Source organism: Balaenoptera musculus, chromosome 1, assembly GCF_009873245.2.
Source record: "Balaenoptera musculus isolate JJ_BM4_2016_0621 chromosome 1, mBalMus1.pri.v3, whole genome shotgun sequence".
Taxonomy (NCBI): domain Eukaryota; kingdom Metazoa; phylum Chordata; class Mammalia; order Artiodactyla; family Balaenopteridae; genus Balaenoptera; species Balaenoptera musculus.
Genome location: NC_045785.1, coordinates 182,608,248 through 182,631,939, shown reverse-complemented (window position 1 = coordinate 182,631,939; position 23,692 = coordinate 182,608,248). Strand labels below are relative to the sequence as shown.

At 41.3% G+C, this 23,692-nt stretch overlaps 1 pseudogene; it reads right to left on the bottom strand.

Moving 5' to 3' along the window:
• Positions 1–5,732: 5,732 nt before the first annotated feature.
• On the bottom strand, positions 5,733–6,010 carry LOC118886368 (annotated as a pseudogene).
• Positions 6,011–23,692: the final 17,682 nt, after the last annotated feature.

Sequence of the window (23,692 nt, the reverse complement as noted above, 5' to 3'; positions counted from 1 at the left end):
AAAAAAAAAAGCTAAGCAGAGCCTTCACTGGATGGCTTGGAGGGATTCCTGTGAAGTATTTATTGCTGCATGGGCAAAGCAAGGTAATCGTGTGAGTGGGAGAACCAAGCGAAAGAGAAGAAAAGATGATAGAGGCGTATGATCACATTTATGCATTTAGGTAAAAATCTGTGTACATGTAGATATGTATACAAATAAAATAAAGAGATTAAAGCAACTTCGAAAATGCAGTCAAGTATAAAGGGAAGATATACAAATCACCTGTAATCCTGACATCTTGAGATCTTAAAGCTCTGAAATACTTTCTTCTAATCTTTTCCTATGTATTTAAGGATTGAAATACAGACAAATTTGGTATCATATTGTATATATTGTTTTATGTTCTGCCCTTTAAAAAAAATTGTTTATAACAACCCTTGCTTAATAGATATTACAACATTTATTTAATTTTATTTATTTATTTTTTGCAGCATGTGGGATCTTAGTTCCCCAACCAGGGATCGAACACGTGCCCCCTGCATTGAGAGCATGGAGTCTTAACCACTGGACCACCAGGGAAGTCCCTATGTTCTGCCCTTTTAAACATCTATGTTATATGATCAATATTTTTCCATCCCATTATATTTTTTCTAAATCATGATTTTTAATTTCTGGCTGCTGTTCCTTTAGATCGCCCTTTTGTAATTTATCGTTCTCTTGTTGTTGGACATTCAGTGTTCATTCATTAATTTTCCTGATTTAAATAACCTTTGCCTTGTCACTTATTAGCTGTGTGACCATGGACGGCTTACTTAATCTTTTTGTCCCTCAGTAAAATGGAAATAGTAATAGTATAGGGTTGTTATAAAGAGCAAAATGGGGACTTCCCTGGTGGCGCAGTGGTTAAGACTCTGCGCTTCCAATGCAGGGGGCCTGTGTTTGATCCCTGATCAGGGAACTAGATCCTGCATGCGTGCTGCAACTAAGAGTCCACATGCCACAACTGAGGAGCCTGGCACAACCAAATAAATATTAAAAAAAAAAGAGTAAAATGACTTAAAACGTACTTCCTTGTAAGTGAGGCTGGCACAAAGAAAGTACTCAATAAACACTCTTTGTTTTTTCATTTGTTTGCTTTTGTTTTCTTTTCTTTTTTCTTTTTTAAAAGCTCTCTCTTTGGAAGCTGTCTGAAGCAGCATATGAAAATTTCTTCTCTTCTAGACTGCAGATGACAGTGCCTCCCTCAGACCACTGTGTGAATATTAAACAAAATGTTCCAAGTGGTTAACGTGATACCTGACACCCCACAGACCCTTAGTCCACTTTCCCTGGGTGTTTTCAAGTCTCCAGTCTCCATAAAATGTTCTTCCTCTGTGCTCAGATGGCGCCCAGCGTATACTCTATTATATATTGTATGCTATGTTATTATCTATATTATATCGTATATACAGGACTTATGTCTCTGTACTGTGTTGGCCTATTTTCTCTTTTGTTTGTGAAGAGGTGAGTCCTTTGTTTGTCTGTCCCCACCTCCCGACACAAGGATTATATGCTGTGGGCACTCAGTGAATGTCTGGGGAAGGAAGAGTATCGAGAAAGAAGATCTAAGATGAAGGTTATTTGAGAGAACAAGAAAGAAAAAGACAAAAGAAAAATGATCATGGGGGACTTCCCTGGTGTTGCAGTGGTTAAGAATCTGCCTGCCAATGCAGGAGACACGGGTTCGAGCCCTGGTCCAGGAAGATCCCACGTGCCGCAGAGCAACTAAGCCCCATGTGCCACAACTACTGAGCCTGCGCTCTAGAGCCCACGAGCCACAACTACTGAAGTCCGCGCACCTAGAGCCCATGCTCCGCAACAAGAGAAGCCACCGCCATGAGAAGCCCGCGCACCGCAATGAAGAGTAGCCCCCTCTCGCCACAACTAGAGAAAGCCCGCGCGCAGCAACGAGGACCCAATGCAGCCAAAAATAATTAATTAATTAATTAATTAATTTAAAAAAATGGTCATGGGAAGTGGGATTAAATGTTAGGGAAATGGAGAAGGTGAAAAACGGGAAGATAGTGTGAAGATATGGTGAGGGTCTTGGTAGTGTGAACCGGGGCTGATCACTTGGGGAAAGAATCAGAGTGAGGAAACTCTGGCTAGTAGGGTGCAGGGTTGGCTACAGTACACAATTAACCGCTAACTTTTGGGTCCCTGCTGTGTGGCAGGCACGGGGCTAAGTTCTAGTACAGGTTGTCTCACTGACTCATTTCAAGCGCCCTGGGGACTTCCCTGGTGGTCCAGTGGGTAAGACTCTGCACTCCCAATACAGGGGGCCCAGGTTCAATCCCTGGTCAGGGAACTACATCCCGCCTGCATGCTGCACTAAGAAGTCCGCGTGCCGCAACTAAAGATCCCGCACGCCGCAATTAAGACCTGGCACAGCCAAAATAAATAAATAATTTTTTAAAAAGCACCCTGTGTTAGGTAAATAATTTTAATTCCTCCATGAGGGAAATATCTCCCAGAACTATTTTCAGAATGAGGAAACTGGGAATTCCCTGGTGGTCCAGTGGTTAGGACTCTGTGCTTTCACTGCCGAGGGCCTGGGTTCAGTCCCTGGTCGGGGAGCTAAGATCCATAAGCTGCATGGCACAGCAAAAAATAAATTAAAAATGAATGAGAAAACTGCCCAAATGTCCATCAACAGATGAATGGATACAGCGAATGTGGTACATATATACAATGGAATATTACTCAGCCATAACAAAGAATGAAATAATACCATTTGCAGCAACATGGATGCAACTAGAGTTGTCATACTGAGTGAAGTGAGTCAGAAAGAGAAAGACAAATATCATATGGTGTCACTTAAATGTGGAATCTACAAAAAAAGATACAAATGAACTTATTTACAAAACAGAAAGAGACTCACAGATATAGAAAACAAACTTATGGTTACCAAAGGGGAAAGGGGAGAGAGGGATAAATTAGGAGTTTGGGATTGACATATCCACACTACTATATATAAAATAGAGAACCAACAAGGACCTACTATATAGCACAGGGAACTCTACTCAGTATCTTGTAATAACCTATGAAGAAAAAGAATGTGAAAAAGAACATATATATATCTGAATCACTGTGCTATACACTTGACGCTAACACCACATTGTAAATACTTCAATGGAAGAAAAAAGAATGAGGAAACTGGAGATTTGTGAAGCTAAATTATTTGCCCAGAGTCAACCAGCTAAGGAACAGAGGTGCGATTCGCAGGTCTGTCCGGTCCCAGGGCCTGGGCGTTCATTGCTCTGCTTTCTCCAATCCTTTACGGAGCTCGGACCAGACCTGGCTTCAGTGCTTCTCCAGTAAGGTCAAGTGTGTCCCATCAGTCACCATGGTAAATTACACAGCCAGCCTGGCTCTCAGTATTCTTCTCCATTAATAGTTTGGCATACGGTCGTTGACATTCTTATGGCGCTCCCCGGTGATCCGTGAAGAGACAGAGTCTTGTAGTAGGAAACCAAATGAAGAAGGTCAGGATGTCCCCCAAGAGATGGCAGAAAGAGCCTGGTCTCAGTGGACCAAGTGAAAGGTACACTGTGGTCATGTCCCTCTTCATCCATAGCCGTGCGGCTTGGCCTGCCTGGCTTATGAGTCATCAACGAAAAGACAAGAAAATTGAGGACAACGTGTAGACACAGGACAGGAGGCGGTATTTTTCTGTACTTAGTGGTGGAGGGATAGCACAACGTTGGTTCACCAGACAGGGAGACATTCATAGCAAAACCAAAACCGATTTTATTTTTGAACAGGGATATGAACCTGGAAACCTTCAACACTTGAGAAGCTAAAGGCTAAAACACTTGAGAATATATTTTTTAAAATCCCAAACATGTAAGCTTCAAGAAAGCCAAAGCTAAGATGCCAGAAATGAAAAAATCACTTAAAAAAAATAAAAGAGCAGAGCTTTTAGGCTGAGGGCACCAGGCTTTCTAGCTGCATTTCAGCCCATTTTGATAGGGTAATTGCAGCAGAACCAGAAATAACTACACATTCTTCCTGGCCCTGATTCTGCATCTCTTAATTCTGAATTCTGAGTTGGACATACAATTTTTAGGGGCTTATCAGAGCTGGCAGTGCTCCCATTTCTGATATGATTGGAGTTTAGATTCTTGCAAAGAGGCTACCGAACTGGAGGAAAATTTGAGGAATGTTTTCCCCTTTATTTAGTTCATCAGAAATAAAGACACTTTTACATTCTCCCAAATTTAGTCTCAGTAACGGGTTACCACGGTTGGTTTGGGTTGTCTGATGCTAATCACTGAGATTTGGGGTGTCAATGAGAGCGAATGATTTGAACAATTAACATTGATTTTCTTTTCATAATAATGACTAAGCTAAGTTCCATACTTCGTAATGTGGGATGGATGCCAGGTTTTACTTCCAATTTGACTGTCTTATAAACTTGAGGCGTTTGACGAATATTTTAAAGTGATTTTGGTCTGCACCATGGATAAAGGCCACACTTCTGTAGTCTGTACGGTCCCAAGTATTTTTTAAAAATAATTTTTATTGGAGTATGGTTGGTTTACAATGTTGTTAGTTTCAGATGTACAACAAAGTGAACCAGTTATACATATGCATATATCCACTCTTTTTTAGATTCTTTTCCCATATAGGTCATTACAGAGTATTGGGTAGAGTTCTCTGTACTATACAGTAGGTCCTTGTTGGTTATCTGTTTTATTTATATATATCGTAGTGTGTATATCTCAATCCCGATCTCCCAATCTATCCCTCCCCCACCAAATATTTTTCATACAAAGTTTATTGAGGGGATGTTAAAAATCATCTTTTATGTAAGTAAAAGGATAGGCCATTCTTACAATTAAAACAATAGATGAAAATATATCCTGGATCCATCATTAAGCAACTCATATCTCTCCCCCAATCCCTCTCCTTCTCACTCTCTTTCTCCAGGTCTATCTCTAGGTTATTTTATTTTATTTTATTTTTAAACAGTATTTTTCATTTACCTTTGCATTAGCACTTAAAATACACATTTCTATTTCAAAATGCCATTTAAAAATTATTCTAATATAACAGCAGCAAAATATAATTCTGCAATTACAAAAGAGTTAAACGGGGATCTACAGTTAAGTTATTCTCATGTTTACAACTATGATTCTGAAATAGATACTATTTCAAAGCAGCTGTTACCAGCTCTTTAGGTTTGGTTTAAAAACACACACATAGTTGCCGGGAGGTTTATAATGTTGTATTCTGTGCACTGTTCTGAAAGCATTCTTAAAGAGCCAACCAGCCCTTAAAAACAGTACTCAGTCCACAAGGCAGTCAGAAAGAGTTAAATTAACTGGGGTAAATAGGATTCCTACATTACATCAAAAGCATATGATATTCTGCAGCAACTGGGAGCATTTTCAGGTTTGGCATGTTGTCCTCTTTACAACTAATTTTGTCAGAAGAGTTTAAGAAGGTGGACATTGTACCACTATCAAGTGCATTTAAAAGTGACATGTTTTTGTGCTAACCTGACTCCCCTGAATGATCTAGCTAGTGAACTAGTCACCAGTAACTTGGTCACCAGGCAAATCAAGCCTGCAAGAAAGGGAGCCAATATTCAAATTACCGTGTTATTGTTCGACCCACAGAATTTATTTTCAACATAAACATATAACCTCAATATGAGATGTCTAACTAAAGCAAGCACCACCAACAAGACCAAGACAGCCTCTCCTCTTCTAAGGTTTAGGTTTTGCCCAGAATTCTTGATACGTGGAAGAGCCCATCCCAAGAGCCATTGCTCCCACAACAAAGCCTTGGGCTGCCACGTGCATGTGGATCAGGTGAACATTTTAGTATTGCCCCAGCTCTTCCATTTATATAATCCATATGCAACGATTGCTGCAAAACCTGCCGTTCCAGTGGGGACAAATGGTGCCTCTCTAGCTTTTCGGATAAGTTTAGATCCCTGATCTTCATCATATGACGGAAGAGAAACCTCTGTGTCACTTGACATAGTGATTGAAGAATCTTCAGACAATGACAAGATGTCGCAGGCTCCAACTGGCTTCTCTCTAGATTATCTTAAAAAGGCATTGCTTTCCTCTTGGTTTAGTGAAGCTGCAAGTAACAGAAAGCCCAGCCTGAACTGCTTCAACAATAAGGAAAATATCGTCTCTCTCCCATCCTAAGAGAGTCAGCGATGGGGCCACTGCAGGGCTGGGTCACTCATGGCTCGGTGATATCACCAGGGCCCTGGTTCTCTCTGTCTCTGCCGTTGCCAACATGATGCCCTCTCCTCTGGCAGCGTCATGGTTGCCAGGGGGCCACAGCCGTCCCAGGAATCACACTGGACAAAGAAACAAGGTCCAGTGCATTAGATGAGGGTGTCCTGTTTTCTAGCTTTCCATCAGGAAAGAAATCCTCCCAGTAACATGCCAGAAGATTCCTCTCCATGCCGTGGGTGAGATCCTGGTCACAAGCCCGTCCCTAAAGCCATCCCTGGTGGCGTGGCCGTGAGAATATTCAGGACTTAGCCTTGAGCTGAGCTCACAATGGGGTCACTTTTCCAGTGGGGAGAAATGAGGGTTCTGTTGACAAGGAAGCAAGAGAGAATGGACAGGGTAAGCAACACATACTGTCAGCCCTGCCCCTGAAGTTTTGTTCTCTTGCTACCTTCTTGAGCACCTGTGCCACGCTAGCCACCATTAATTTCACCTATGTAGGCAAGACACAGTTTGCAAAGGGAGAATGGAACAGTCTGTGAGGGGGTGGGATTTAACACTGTGACTCGGAAACGAGGTGAGAGACGTGCACATGGATCAGAGACGCGGGTTAGCGGGTAGGTCACACTTACTGACACACCACCATTTCCTACCCAACTGAATTGAGATCAGATGTCCAAGAGGTACGAACCTTGAGAACCAAAGATGAGCTTCAGGCCATACAGAAGCTTGGAAATTTCCTGTTTCCCCTGGGATTTTTATGTTGGTGATACAGAGCTGTAGAATTCACCATCAATTCACTGACTTGGGCAGTCATTATCAGGATGTACAGCTACTGTGCAGAACAAAAATAAAATTGGGCTCATTGAAACATCCACCGGGAGGCTGGTAGAGAGAAGACCAAAAGGTACGTGGTGCCTTTATAGAAATGATCTCACTTGAGTATTCCTGTCCTATCTTCTATCTCACTAATTATAGCAAACATTCAAGTACTAATTACTATGTCCAGACACTGGTACATACACTTTATATCAATTAACTAATTTGTTCAACAGCCCTGCGAGGTAAGAGCCACAATCGTTCCCATTCTAAAGACCAAGAACTGACCCACGGTGAGCTTGTGTGATTTGCAGAAGGTTGAAGGGACTGTAAATGGGAGGAACTGTGATCCCGTGGTTTTTGCACTGAACCACTACACCCACTGTCTCTTTAGGAGGCTTGAACCTGCCACCGATGCCACCTGGATAAGTTTTTGTCTTATCAGGGATTTCATTTAACCTCAATACAGGAGAGTGTTAAAACATGCTTTGACCATTCGTTTTCTCACTAGTGCTTTTCTTGTTTGTTTTGTTTTCTGTCTTTTTTTTTCTTTTTTTAATGATTGTTTTGCATCTCACAACATCTCCTAAGTTTAAATTGAAAATCCAGAGAGACTTTGGTTAACACCTCTAATAAATATAGAGCTAGAAATCAGACATTATATTGGGCTGGCCAGAAAGTTCATTCGTTTTTTTTCTGTAACATCTTATGGATGATTTTGGCCAAGCCAATATGTGCGTGTGTGTGTGTGTGTGTACTCTCTGATAAGAAACAGTCTTAGAGGCAATGATGATTATATTTGAATGCTTAAGTCACCATTTTCCTAGAACACCCTTAAAACCCACACCTAGGGCTTTTATTCTTGTATTGTAAAGATGTTTAATTAGAAAAGGTCAATCTTGGACTTCCCTGGTGGCGCAGTGGTTAAGAATCTGCCTGCCAATGCAGGGGACATGGGTTCGGGCCCTGGTTCGGGAAGATCCCACATGCCACGGAGCAACTAAGCCCATGTGCCACAACTACTGAGCCTGTACTCTAGATCCTGCGAGCCACAACTACTGAGCCCACGTGCCACAACTACTGAAGCCCACGTGCCTAGAGCCCATGCTCCGCAGCAAGAGAAGCCAATGCAATGAGAAGCCCATGCACCGCAACGAAGAGTAGCCCCGGCTTGCTGCAACTAGAGAAAGCCCGCGCACAGCAACGAAGACCCAACACAGCCATAAATAAATAAATAAATATATTTATTAAAAAAAAAAAAGAAAAGGTCAATCTTAATATCTAAATGGCCTTGCAATAAAACTGAGCCACAGCATGGGACTTGTGGCAGCTAGTCCAAAAACTCTGGAAATAATGCAGATCAAACTTTTGCAAATATAATTGAATATAGACCTACCTTGCTTTATATGATAGGTTTGTTTTTAAAACATTTAGACATAAATCAAATTTAGCAAAATAAAAACAGAGTACTTGCTGTTCAGTGCAAATCTGTGTTCCTTTCACAACATGGAAACTCTTTCTGCAGTGCTGATATCTGCTTTCCAATTGATGCGTTTAGACGTTTGCAGTGTCGGGCATCAGGTCTGCGGTGTAGACACTTTCTCCTCTTCTCCCATGTTCCATCTGTCTCAACTCTCTTCTTTCCTCAGTCCCTCTCTAAGTCACGCAGAGTACCTCTCTAAACTCCCTTGAGATTGAGAGCCACAAATCTGACCACTGGGCAATATTTTTTAAAAATCTGAACAACAATGAAAGTGATCCTGCAGTCACATCCTACTTCCTTGCCCCCAGGTTACTCTGTCCACGCCGTGGTCATTATCTAGACTGGCTGGCTGGATTCTGAGCAGCTACACAAAGTTTCAGCGGTTGGGCTGATTTTTTTTTAAGTTCCATCATCCATCCTTCAATATTATTAAAATCAAATCAATAGGCAGTACTGAGAACTTACGAGGTCCTCCCAGAGCTGTCCTGGGCTTTGTTGCGGAAACACTGAGCCAGAATAAGACAGCAGCAGACTTTGGACCTGTAGGATCGTCACAGTTTTGTTCCTTACTTGGGTTTGGAGTGTTATTAGGTCACAATGTCCCCTGCGTGTCCACGAAGAAGGTACATTCCTAGTACCAAATGGGAAAGAGGGTGTTCCTTTGGAGTTAACAACGTGTGTGTGTGTGTGTGTGTGTGTGTGTCTGTCCAGAGGCAGTAAAGTGCTGGAGTTGGTACTCGGGTCCCAAGGCCAATGGCATTGATGTACACTCAGCTGTGCCAGATGACCTTGGGCAAGTTAACCCCTCGGTGCCTCAATTTCTTCATCTGTACAAGAAGGACAGTCATTGTACCTATGTCCTAAGGTTGTTGTGAGGATTAAATGGGTTAATTACACCAAAAGTCTGGCACATAGTAACAACAAATGTTGGTTATTACTTCTTCCCCATTGTTTGCAAACCACCGAGATCTTCCAAGGCAAACATTTTTGACTAGAGTTAGAAAATTATTAAATATATTTTTAATAACTTTATTTATTTATTTATTTATTATTTATTTATTTATTTATTTTTGGCTGCGCTGGGTCTTCATTGCTGCGTGTGGGCTTTCTCTAGTTGCAGCAAGCGGGGGCTACTCTTTGTTGCGGTGCGTGGGCTTCTCACTGAGGTGGCTTCTCTTTGTTGCGGAGCACGGGCTCTAGGTGCGCAGGCTTCAGCAGTTGTGGCTCGCGGGCTTAGTTGCTCCACGGCATGTGGGATCTTCTCGGACCAGGGCTCGAACCCGTGACCCCTTCATTGGCTGGTGGATTCTGAACAACTGCGCTGCCAGGGAAGTCCAAGAAAATTATTAAATATTGATTGGAATTGATTCCAACAATCATTTATTCATCTTAAACCTACGTATGAAGAAAAACCCCTAATGTCTGCTTGGGAAAAGTTCTGGGAATTGTCACTGTGGTAAAAGCTGCTTTCTAGACCTTCTTTTGATATCAAAGTTGATATGGCATAAATGGAATTCGGAGAGCAGTCTGGTGAAGTGGGGGCAGTGTGTACTCAGACGTTCTTTTTCTTTTTGCGTTGCTGGGGGGAAGAGGGGTGTCCCTGACTTTGCTGACCTGGCCTCAGCTTGTGAGAACTTGGTGAGATTGGCAAAGCACAGATGGTATCCTCATGTACCCTGGCCTACATGTCTATTTCCCATCTACACATGCTGGTGTCATATTTTCTATAGAAAGTATCCATCCATTCATTATTTGTTCAATGAAAGTGTGTGAGGTTTGCCCACATTTAAAAGTGAAAGGTAAAAGGCAGAAAATCAAGAAATACTTGCATGTGTGAAATGAGTTAGGGGATTAAATTTTTTTTTTTTTTTGAAGAATGGGTTTCCAAACAATTAGATAACAAATTAAGTATTCCTGGCTTTATCTTATTTGATATCAGTAAAAGCATTAGCAAAAGTTGGCCCAATTTAGGAATCCACAATACTTTGTACTTCGTCTTAAGCCTCAGTTGATGCCTGTCAGTGTCCTGGAAGGTGGTTGGACAATTTTGATTTACTGCAAGGATCTGCCTCAGTCCTCAGGTCACTAAGAGATACAAAAGACCTATTGTGTTGATAACTTTTGAAGTTTTATGTGAACTGCTATTGTGTTAACACTGTCTAAATATTTTATTAGATAATTTCAAACATGCTTTAAATGCAGCTTCTTAAAAAAAACAGGGTTCAAAAACATTTCTGAATGCTGATCTAAACATCTAAAGACATTTAATTGAACTTGCAATAAAATTGTGAATCTGAAAACAAATTCTTTTGTTATATCCAAACACTGGGGAGTGGGATTTCAAGAGCTTAAATTTGAATTTTTTGTGATGATGCTTTTTCTTTTATTCAACTTTAGTTATCTCATCTGTACAAACTGGTTACAATTATAAATGTCTCAGACTCCTGGAAGGGCTGATAGAAATGATTACAGAGCCCTTTACGGAATATTTAATTACTTTTCTACATTCAGCATAAAAGTTATACTTTATAACTTTAGGGAATTTTTCTTTACAGCTCTTATAATCTACAATCTATATTAAATATTTTATTCTTCTTGGCTTAGCTTAAAATATAACTCTGTAGCTAGAGACACACACTTGTGCGTGTGTGTGTGTGTGTGTGTGTATCAAAAACACAAAGTACTATCTTGGAATTTTAAAATCTTATCACTTTGAAAGCTAGCTAGTGTTTAATTTCGTTTTATTTTATTTTTTAAAATTGAAGTACAGTTAATTTACAAGGTTGTGTTAGCTTCAAGTGTACAGAAAAGTGATTCAGTTATATATATATATACTTTTTCAGATTCTTTTCCATTATAGGTTATTACAAGATATTGAGCACAGTTCCCTGTGCTGTACAGTAGGCCCTTGTTGTTTATCTATTTTATATATAGTAGTGTGTATCTGTTAATCCCAAACTCCTAATTTATCCCTCTATCCACCACTATCCCTCCCCCCACCCCCAATATCCCCTTTGGTAATCGTAAGTTTGTTTTCTATGTCTGTCGGTCTGTTTCTGTTTTGTAAATAAGTTTCTTTGTATCATTTTTTTTAGATTCCACATATAAGTGATATCATATGATATGGTGTTTAATTTTTATTATTGCGTTTCTATTTTAAATTACGGAATGTAAACCTCACCTGATGTCACTTGGGATGATTTTTGATTTGGCATGTATATATATATACATATATATATATATATATATATATATATATATATATATATATACACACACACACACACTCTCACATATCTACACATATACATGTACACAGTTACACACATATATGTATACATATATATTTATACACATATATATGTGTGTGTGTGTGTATATATATATATATATATGTTATACTTTCTTCTGAGTTGTCTTCTAGGGAGCCTGAAAGATGTCTTTCTTTAGATTGCCAAGATCTTAACACGTCTACTCCATTCACTTCATCTCCCATTGTACCACGAGGAAAGCACCAATAGCATTACCTTCCCTTAATGAGATAGAAAAACTCGAGCCTGAGTGCTTGCGTTGTGACAGCCAGAGCAACAAATCAATGGCGGGGCTGCGGTTGTGTAAGCGGTGACCCACGGGGGTCGGGGGGGCCTGGCCCCGCTCAGCCCCCTCACTGGTCCTGTATGATACTACCCACAGGTGGATGGCCTCCCTCAGAAGCCTGACCTTGTTTCTGCTGCATTTTCACACTGAATTAACGTTAAAAACCTGGTTATTCTCTTCCCTTGTTTCACATCTGAAAACCAGCAAATGTAGGTCCTCTCCTAACTCCTTTCAAAGAGCAAACAACTCCCGTCACACCTGTGATGCCGGAACGTTAACCCCAAATCCCTCTGTACCAGCAATATATTTAAACAATTCAACGTCTCTCTTCGTAGAAGCACCATTTTTGTACCCCTGACTTGAATCTTGTTCAAGGTACTGCTGAATAGCAGACGAGACCTCTCTGATTTGTTAAGGATAACTTCAGAATCCCAGAGTCCCCGAATCATTTTATCATGAGGTTAGGTGGGCGTTCCATTCGGTGATGCCGGGTTTAAGATTCTTCCTTTTTCTTTTTGTGCCTTTGAAAGAAACCACAGGGAATTCCCTGGTGGCCCATGGTTAGGACTCCACGTTTTCACTGCCCAGGGCTGGGGTTCGATCCCTGGTTGGGGAACTAAGAAACCACGAACAAGAGAAGACCACTGTACCTGTCCTTCTCCTCAGGAACCAAGTGAGTCTTTTGCATCTGGGACCAGCTAAGAGCAAGGCCCATTTTCTCCCTGAGACATGGCCGAGCTGCAGCTGCCCACCCAGAAGGTAAAGCTCAGCCCAGCTGCCTGTGTTTCAGTCTTTACAGTATCTTGATTTGGACCTGATTAGTCAAAAGAGAGAAAGAGATAAAATACCCAGAATGTTTAAGCTACTGGGGAATAAGCACTTTGGGGATAGATAAAGAAAAAAGCCTAGTATTTTCAATAAATGGCATAGTAGTATGTAAATATAGTTAGAATCTTAAGGTCAAAGACGTTTTGTTATTTTTAGAAACAGACAAATGTATTAGGCATAATTAAATTTGCTCATAAATGATTATTTCTGATTTATTTTAAAACGGAAGTTTGAAAGAATAATCCAGGACAAAAAAAATCCTCCATCTCTTCTACCTCTCAACCACCCTCTCTCATATTTTTGACAAAATAGAGGAAGCACCCTGCATCCTCCTCTTCCAAATGTTTCTGGGTTCTTTTCTCCTAGGTTTCACACTGCTCATCACTTTCTAGCCCTGTTTTCTCAAGTTATGGAGGGTTTTTTTGTTTTTTGTTTTGTTTTTTTGACAGAGTTTGGTAGCCTTGCTTTGGTGCCAATAGTAAGCAAAAGAGAGTTTGAAATCTTAAAAAGAAAAGTTTTCCATTTATAAGAACTAATGATCAAGCTGCTGATGTTTAGGTGGTTCCTCTTTGGTAGGAATGGACGCCTGACCAGTCATTCTCATAGCTTATCACCTCCAAAAAGCACCACAATAAAAGTCTCTGCACTTTCAAAAAGATTAAATCCTCTTTCATTTACTTACTTTTCATATTTAAGGGAACTACAAACATTTAGACAGTGGTATGTGGTTATAGAAGTGGATACGACTTACATTTTCAAATATAGAAGACTGATCACTCAGCTTCTCTTATCAAAGTGTTATCAAGCATCCTCTAGCATGTTGGTCCTTTTTATGGAAAATACAGTAGATGCCTAAGACGTTATCCTTGCCCTCAAGGAACTTACAGCATTTGAAGAGAGTCTATTTGTTTGTTTCTGTTTTGGGGGTGGGGGGAAGGGAGTTTGGTTTGGTATTTTGCTAAGCTAGTTAATTCCTTTTTCACCTGGTCAGTGAGAAAAATAAAATGTAAAAGTACTATATCCAAGTATAGCATTTATGTACTCTGAGATCTCTGGTTTCTGATTCTCTTGGCTTTGAAAGTATAGTAAGACAATTCTTCTTATAAATAATCATAAATGCAGACCTCTTTCATACCATATGGACATTGGAAAATATTTATAAAAGCTTATACAATGCCCACATCCAATTTTTATTATTCAGTTGCCTGGGTTTTATAAATCTTAAATGTGAGTGTTAGAATAGATCTATATGGTCTTTTAATTAATCTTCCACCATTTCCAACTGCATTTCCTTTATCTGTTTGAATCTAAATATTCTTTTACAATCAGTTACATGCTTTGTACCTTTAACCTGCAATCCCCGACCAGCTGAATTTACACCAGTGTAGCCTGCAGAGCTGCTCACCAAACACACATTACCAGGCACCTTTTGAATGACACCCGCTGGCCGGAGTGCTGGTGATAAGAAGAGCAAGGGGACAGTTCATGGTCACATGGGAGACAAAAATATATTGTGATAAGAGCTGCCACCATATTACCTATGGGCTTCAGAGGGTCCCAGTAACTGGTATTGGGAGACTTGAGATGTGGTCTTAGTTTGAGAAATAAAAATTACTGCTCAGAAATTATATTCCTTGGGACTTCCCTGGTGGCGCAGTGGATAAGATTCTGAGCTCGATAAGACTCCGGGTCCAATCCCTGGTCAGGGAACTAGATCCCACATGCATGCTGCAACTAAGAGTTCGCATGCCACAACTAAGGAGCTCACGTGCCGCAACTAAGACCTGGTGCAACCAAATAAATAAATATTTAAAAAAAAAGAAATTATATTCCTCTTCCTAAATTATTCTGAAGGGGCCATTCTTGCACATTGTTCGTTTGCGGTGTTAGTGTTTGGCCTTTCCCATAACAAGACATGAGGTTGATTGGAACAGAAATGATCAAAGTGAAAAGGAGCTTTTCTGTTGTTTGTGGTTGGGGGCAGGGTGGGTGGGTCTTGTTCTCCAGAGATCTCTCCATCCTTGGGACAATTGTCGATGGGTAGACGTTTCTGGGTCACCGGCAGCTGAACCTGTGAGAGCAAAGATGAGAATCTTGAATGGAACTGAGAGTTTTTGCACTTAAGGGAGTGGGTCCTGGGCAGTTGAGTCAGGAAGACTTTTTCTTCAACTTCTGGTTTTAATTTGGGGCAAGTTTTGGAGCTAAAGGCACAGTGAGAGCTGTCTGCCAGACTTTTTTATTTTTTTAAATCAATCGGACACATTGTTTGTTCCTCTGGGTTTGATAGACATGTTGTAATAAGGTCCTGAACTGCTCGCTACCTCTTTATGTACCTTCTGTCTAAAGGCTTGTTACTATTGTGACCTATATTCATGGAACCACAAACAATGGGTTTAACCATTAACTTTCAAACCACCTTTAAATGAATTCCTTTATAAGATGAGAATTATATGGGTTTCCACTGGTTGCTTAGAGGAAAAAAGAAAAGGACTCAGGTTGAACCAGATTATTAAGGACCTGGGAGTTGGTTAGGATGCCCCTAGACCGGGCAGATAACTTGCCTTGACCTGACCATGTCAGATAACACTGTTTAGCTGACAATCCAGTGTCCCTGAAAATCATAAGGCTTTCTGAAGTTGGTCTGTCTGTGAGTAAAACTGAATTGTGGCAATATCTTGTATTCATTGAGTTAAACCTCGCAGTCTATTTCAATACTTAGTGTCCATTAAGGTACAATTTGATGTTAGTTATCTATTTTCAGGGCCTTTCCTGGTGAGCCTTGGGAAAGTTACAGGCTACAAAGAATACATTGTTTTCTCAAGTGATAGGAAACACTGAAATCCTGTCCCTTTAGGTTCATAATTATCTCTATGAATTTTCTATTTTTAATTGAACAGCAATCCAAATAAAGGGTAGCTTCCAGAAAACTATACAATCCAGTAGTGCCTGATGTTTCATGTAAAATAAAAAGACCATCCCATTGGAGTGGGGAAACTGACCTTATTTGGATGGCTCATGAAATACCATCAGTAACATAGGAGCCCATTTGGGGTCTTCCATAGTTTCTACATTTTTGCTTTTTAAATGGGGTGTAATTTGCACATGCTGCTTTGCATCTGTTGAACTTATGCCATAGTGTAGGATTTTTTTTTTTTCCCCATAACATTAGAAAAACCTTTTCCTGTCCTTCTGGTAGATTAATTATTTTTCAGAATCTATCTCTGGGCTGCTTTAACCTGCTGGCCCCAATTTTCAGATCAAGAAATAGAAACACAGCGAGGCCAGGTGATGGGTTCAGCACAGTGCAGGAATCAGCAAAAGCCAGCCTTGTGGTTCCAATCCTGAGTTCACTGCCTGAGTCATCAGGCAGTTCCCAAGTAACTACTTCATTTATTTATTTTAGTTATTTATTTCTGGCTGCGTTGGGTCTTCGTTGCTGCATGCGGGCTTTCCCTAGTTGCGGCGAGCGGGGGCTACTCTTGTTGCGGTGTGCGGGCTCTTGGCAAGCGGGCTTCAGTAGTTGTGGCACGCAGGCTCAGTAGTTGTGGCTCGCGGGCTCTAGACCGCAGGCTCAGTAGCTGTGGCGCACGGGCTTTGTTGCTCCGCGGCATGTGGGATCTTCCCGGACCAGGGCTCGAACCCGTGTCCCCTGTATTGGCAGGCGAATTCTTAACCACTGCGCCACCAGGGAAGTCCCCTGAGTAACTACTTTAGCGTCAATTCTCTAATTCACAAACATACAGGCTGCTTCTGATTAAATTACTTAATCTGCTTCATCAATGTTTTGACATATTTATTGTCTATGCTCTCATTTAGCAATTAATTATATAATGTGGCAGGTTTTTCCTGTTGGTATTTTGTATTGTTATTTAATCTTTTTTCTCTCCAACTTTATTGTGTTGTTATTTATTCGTGTACACTTAAATTTGTACTCCTTAAGAAAGATTGTGCCATTTGTGAATTTCCCAAGGAAAAGAACTGGCACTTATAATTCTTTGCGGCCTCTCAAAGGCATAAGGCCTTGCATACAGATTGCTGGAATTTGAATTGATCTCATTCTCATTAGATAAAACATCGTTTTAGGTCTTGAAGCACTTCTCTGCTGGTATTAATTGATGAATTACTGAAGTAGAGCTCTTTATTACCTGGTTAGTATCAAAGTAACCAAAAAATACCTTTAAGTCATGGGATGCTGACAAAAGTATTTGTTCATAGGTACAAGTGCCACAGTGTCTGAAGTTCCCAGCCTGTGGTGAAATTAACAAACAATTCCCACGAGGACCTATATAAAAGTCAAGGGTACAACACACCAGCCCATTATGATTTTAGTGTATAGGCAATGCTATGGGCAGGTTTTCAGTGGGTACAAGGCACTGGGATGGGAGACTGAGTCAATGTGCTCTTTATAATATTGTTATTATTATTATTATCATTATTGATAATTGTGAGACTAGACATTTCTTGATCATTACCATATGATAGTCAAAAGTGTTAATTAATCCTCACGACATCACAACATCCTTATGAAGTAAGTTCCGTTATGACCATATTTTATATATGAGGAAACTGGAGCTCAGAGATGCTGAGCAACTTGCCTAAGGTCACACAGCCAGTGACTGACATGGCTAACAATCAGGTGGCCTGGCTCCTGAGCTGAGAAGAACAGTGCTGGGGGGAGGATGGGGGGACAGACGAGGCTGATTGTGCAGATGAGACTTGGCCTGCCCTCGATTTCCTTAGGATTTTCTCTAAGGTAGAATCTTTGTCTATGACGTATCCCCCGTGGGTCGGCCTAAAGACACATGAAGCCAGTGGAGAGAGGAAATCAGTCTTTGCAGAAGGTATTTTTTATCATCAGCAGCAAAGTTCTTGCTGCTTGGAGGAGGGCAGTAAATGACACACAGGAGGAGACTGGATCCCACACCCGCAGCAGAGCTGGCGGGGAAGACAGAAAGCTGCATGATGAAGCAGCAAACCTAGACCCATTGACTTGTGCGTGGAAGTTCAGGGTCTGGGAGCCGTGACCGCAGCGAAGTAGGAGAAAGCCGCCCAGGGCACCTTCCACCTCAGGACAGCTTCTGTTCAGCCCCATCAGATCACAACCAGAGAACGTGCCAACTGAATCAGGTTTCTGGATCTTTCCTCTTCTTTTCATTTCATTTTTGTTTCCTGCTCCTGTACGTAAAAGTCCATCCTGAGGTGCTGAAGACAATCTGCTCTAAATTTTCACTTAATAGCATACCCATTGACTCTGCACAAAACACGGGAGCTGGGGTCTATCTATTCCTCCATTTTTGTGTGTAAGGGAGCAAAGCACAGATGATGGAGTGACCCATGGCGCCTGCACACTTAGCTCGCACCTGAGCTGGGGCCAGACCCAAACCCTCCCCCATCTCAGCGCCCTTTTCTCCCCCAAAGTTGGCAAAGAGTGGTCAGTTTAGCATGTCTGTGCTCCCTCTGTGGTGACAGAACATTCCACCTTAATTCTTTCACCGTGAATTACCCTCCTGTCTACTGTGGTACTCACCTCCTTGAAGTTGGGCATGGCCATGTCTGTGAATTTCTTTGGCCAATAAAATGTGGGCAGAAGACACAATTATGTGATACTTCTGGGACAAAACATGCAGTTGTCGGTGTGAGACTCTCCAGAGCTCTTTTTGCCCAAGAGCTGTGTCTCCCAGACAGTAAGGATGATGGAGCTTTCCCCAGCATGGACCGCTGCCTCGCTGCGTCCGAGACTGTGGTCCCTGCAGAGACTTCGAGCACGTGAGAAAGGAAGAACTCGCCAAGATGACAGCCATGTTTGTTACTGCAGCCTGACCTGGCCTGTCCTGACGATTACAAACGGGCTTTAGGAATCTGTATTAGCTGTATCAGTGAGCCCTGTAGGGTGGCAGACACTAGGATAAGTATTGAAGACGATTTCCTCATTTAATAATTTAATACTTACCATAACCCGAAGGAGGCATGCATCTACATCATTTGCAGACGAAGACATTGAGTCTAAGGGCAGGTCAATAAATTCCCCAAGTTACTCAACTAGTAAGAACCAGAGTTACTCCCAGGCATGTCTGGCTCTAAGCCTCCGTTTCTGTTTTTGTTTTTCACTCCGTCCACTGCCTGCCTTAGCGTGGCATTACTCTGAGTGTTGACCCACATGCATTCTGCGGAGCGCCTACTGTGTGTTTATCCCTGTGCATAATGAGGGAGAGAGCTGAGTCCTGTACTTAAGGAAATCAGAGTCGAGTGGAGGGTAGGAAAGGACGTGAAGCAATAATGACCAAGATGAGATGTGAGTCTGGTGTTAAACAGCCTCTAAACCTCGAATTGGGGCTTGGAGGTTAGTTTGGAGGTAAATAGATGGGAACCATGGGAGAGACCAGCCTACACTGTCTGACGTGGTGATGGACAGTGTGAGCTCTGGAGCCTGAATTTGAATAGCAGCTCCACCACGTAAGCTTCCTTTAGCCCCTGTGCCTTTATTCGTGAACAGGGGTCAGTAATAGTACGCATGTCACGGAGTTGTGGTGATGATTGTATCGGATGATGAATATTACTTAGCAAAGTGATGCACACAGTGGGTGCTCAATAAACGTTAGCTGTCTCCAGGCCCTGGAAACGGTAGGCATTGGTATGAAAACCAGAATGGGAAGTAAGGATGTGTGTGATCATATCCTTGGGCTTAAAGGCTTCTGTTTATGTCTGATTCTTCTTTTGAGACACACAGAGGGTGGAGCAGCCTCTACCAATGCGGCAGGCTTATCTCTGTGTTCAGTGCTATCAGGGTACAAAGATGAGCTAGGTACGATCACTCTTGCATTGAAGAGCTTGCGTTTATTCAGGAAGAAACGCTCAACGGAGTTACCCCGTGAAGGACGGGAGAGCAAGGAGGGAAGGAGGGGCAGAGGGCAGGGTGACTCGGACTCCCCGGGCCCAGGGTTAGGAGACAGAACACAGGTTTTATGGAACAGATGCAAATGGTAAGCAGAGTGGACATTGTTCTTACTGTCTTTACAAATCCACTCCAGCAGCTGCGTGGATGTGAGTTCCTACACATCTGTATATCTACCTTTCACTTTATGAAGTCATGTTGAGGAAAAGAGCATGGGTTTTTGAGTCACACTGATATGGGTTTAAATCCTCAGTCCCTTGCTGCCCGATCTTGGGCAAATTTCTTAACACGCTTGAAGTTCAGTTTCCTCATCTGTAAAATGGGGATAATATCCATATCGCAGAATTTAAGATGGATGAAGAAATGTGCTTTTAAAGCCCCCAACACAGGGACTTTTATCAGAGTTCTTGCTAGTGGTAGCTGTTACTGTCATTACTAAAGGATATCTTTTTATTTTTAATAATAGATCTTTACTGGAGTATAATTGCTTCACAATACCGTGTTAGTTTCTTTCGTTCTACTGACTTTGGGTTTTCTTTGTTCTTCTTTCTGTAGTTGTTTTAAGTGTAGGGTTAGATTGTTTACTTGAGATTCTTCTTGTTTCTTGAGGTGAGATTGCTATAAACTTTCCTCTTAGAACTGCTTTTGCTGCGTCCCATAGGTTTTGGGTCATCCTGTTTTCATTGTCATTTGTTTCTATGTATTTTTAAATTTCTTCTTTGATTTCTTCAGTGATCTCTTGGTTATTTAGTAGTGCACTGTTTATAGCACCCATGTAGTTGTATTTTTTACAGTTTTTTTCCTGTAATTGATTTTCAGTCTCAGAGCTTTGTGGTCAGAAAAGATGCTTGATATGATTTCAATTTTTAAAAATTTTCCAAGGCTCAGTTTGTGACCCAAGATGTGATTTATCCTGGAAAATGTTCCATGTGCACTTGAGAAGAAAGTGTATTCTGCCACTTTTGGGTGGAATGTTCTATAAATATCAATTAAATCTATCTGGTCTATTGTGTCATTTAAAGCTTGTGTTACCTTATTTATTTTCTGTTTGGATGATCTGTCCATTGGTGTAAGTGGGGTGTTAAAGTCCCCTACTATTATTGTGTTACTGTCGATTTCTCCTTTCATGGTTATTAGCATTTGCCTTAGGTATTGAGGTGCTCCTATGTTGGGTGCATAAACATTTATAACTGTTATATCTTCTTCCTGGATTGATCCTTTGATCATTATGTAGTGTCCCTCCTTATCTCTTGTAACAGTCTTTATTTTAAAGTTGATTTTATCTGATACGAGTATTGCTACTCCAGCTTTCTTTTGATTTCCATTTGCATGGAATATCTTTCCATCCCCTCACTTTCAGTCTGTATGTGTCCTTAAGTCTGAAGTTGGTCTCTTGTAGACAGCATATATACAGGTTTTTAAAAAAATTAATTAATTAATTAATTTATTTTTATTTTTGGCTGAGTTAGGTCTTCATAGCTGCGTGAGGGCTTTCTCTAGTTGTGGCGAGCAGGGGCTACTCTTCGGTGTGGTGCGTGGGCTTCTCATTGTGGTGGCTTCTCTTGTTGTGGAGCATGGGCTCTAGGCACACGGGCTTCAGTAGTTGTGGCATGTGGGCTCAGTAGTGGTGGCTCGCGGGCTTCAGTAGTTGTGGCTCATGGGCTCTATGGCGCAGGCTCAGTAGTTGTGGTGCATGGGCTTAGTTGTTCCACGGCACGTGGGATCTTCCTGGACCCGGGCTCGAACCCGTGTCCCCTGCATTGGCAGGTGGATTCTTAACCACTGTGCCCCCAGGGAAGTCCCTCCACACCACCTTTTGAAGTCCATGCAAGGGTGGGCTCTTTCTTGAGGTGGACCCAACCTTCCACGATGACAGGTCCCTGTCTGTTACTTACACAATCCTCCTACTCCCCGTGAAGCATCTGTAAGGATAGATGGTTCCTGAGTCAGCCTTGACTCAGAGTAGGTCCAAGTGCGTAAAGAATTGGGGTGGGAGGAGGGGGTAAACAAGCTTTCACAGCTCACCGGGAAAAGGGAAGTGCTAACCTGCTTGATGGTTGAATGTTTCATCTCACTGGAGAGTAGAAATGGAGAGGAATTCGCTCTTACAACAGAGGGAAACGCACGGGCTCTGCCTACCACCTCCACCAAGGGCCAAGCACCCCCTCAATGCCTATGAGATTGTAAGTGACTGATTTCTCTCTCTGCTCTTGTTTCCTTGAATCCACCTCCCTCTTGGTTCAACTATTGGCATCACATCTCACTAGCTCTTTTATACGAGACAAATGACTTCATTACTGTGAACCTCAATGTTTCCATCTGTAAAGCAGAAATATTAATACTATCTCCAAAGATGGTTGTGAAAATTAAAATAACACAGAGAGCGTGATTCTCATGGCACTTGATAAATAGAAGATGTTCATTAAATGTTTCTTTCCTTTTGCATATTATGAGAAGAACGAGTAATATGGACAAAAATGACTGAGCACGGGTTAAAAATCCCTGAACTTCCTCATTGTTGAGTACACTTCAAGCTGGAAATGTCTCACCTGGGTAACCAAAACTTTCTTAGGCTCAGTTCCACATCTATAAAATTGTGATAAAATTGCTTCCTTGTTGGGGGATTTGTGAAAAGAAAAAGATAGGATAAAGCCTCCAGAATGCTTAGCATAGTATCGGAAACATGGTACTTTTCGATAAAAGGAAGCAGCTGATAATCAATTATTAATCATCAAACAAGGTACTACAACCTTTTCTAGCTAATTTTAAATTCAAGTTCTGGGAGAGCAGAAAACACCTCTAAAAACCAACCCTAATATGTGTTTACATCTGTTGATATTTATGGCAGCTTGTTATTTATATCTAAGTGAGAAGAATACTACATAGCTTTCTCACATTATTTGACAAATCCAATAATTTTTTGAGTGAAGAATAAATAAAGGAGCAATAAATTTAATTTATCAGATTAGCTCTAACTGATAAATGTTGAGAGAATGGAGCATGGAGTATATATACTTTGAGGAATGAGGTCCTAAATAATTTCAGACAGAAGGAAAAGGGCAGAAAGAGAATTATAGGGGCCATAAACCTCCTATGTAATAATTTATTTTGGCTTAGGCTTACCTAATCTACATGTTCCTGGAGCTAAACAATGCTAAGGTAGACCTAGCCACCTGCATGTTTTTTCTCATCCACCATATTTCTTGCACAGATGTATGTTTCTTTCCCCTGATAATTGTATTTAAGGAGTCTGAAAAATCATAGAATCCCTCTGAGCAAGTATCTGACTTTTCCTGATGTTTGGAAATTCAGGCATAGACAAATGACTAAGCTGGCAAAGGAAACTTAATTCTGTTCCCAGGTTTAAATTCCTATGGGAACATCGATTGGGTTTTCACCATATTCATATGCATCCTAAGGAAATGTTCCCACTGATGAAGGTTCAGAAGGAGAATTCTAAGAAAGAAAATTCTCCTCCTTTCTTGGTTCTTCAAAATCAGTCATCACATAAGGGGCTGCTAGTGTTGGAGGGACTCCTGCAGGGTTGGGGGGGTGGCTCTGCTTCATCGTGGGGACAAGGACACTGGCAGCAGAAGTTCTGGGAAGTACTCCTTGGCGTGAACCCTACGGGTTTGTTTTTGTATCCATTCAGCCAGTCTGTGTCTTTTGGTTGGGGCATTTAATCCATTTATATTCAAGGTTATTATTGATATGTATGTTCCTATTACCATTTTCTTAATTGTTTTGGGTTTGTTTTTGTGGGTCTTTTTCTTCTCTTGTGTTTCCCGCTTAGAGAGGTTTCTTTAGCATTTGTCGTAAACCTGGTTTGCTGGTGCTGAATTCTCTTAGCTTTTG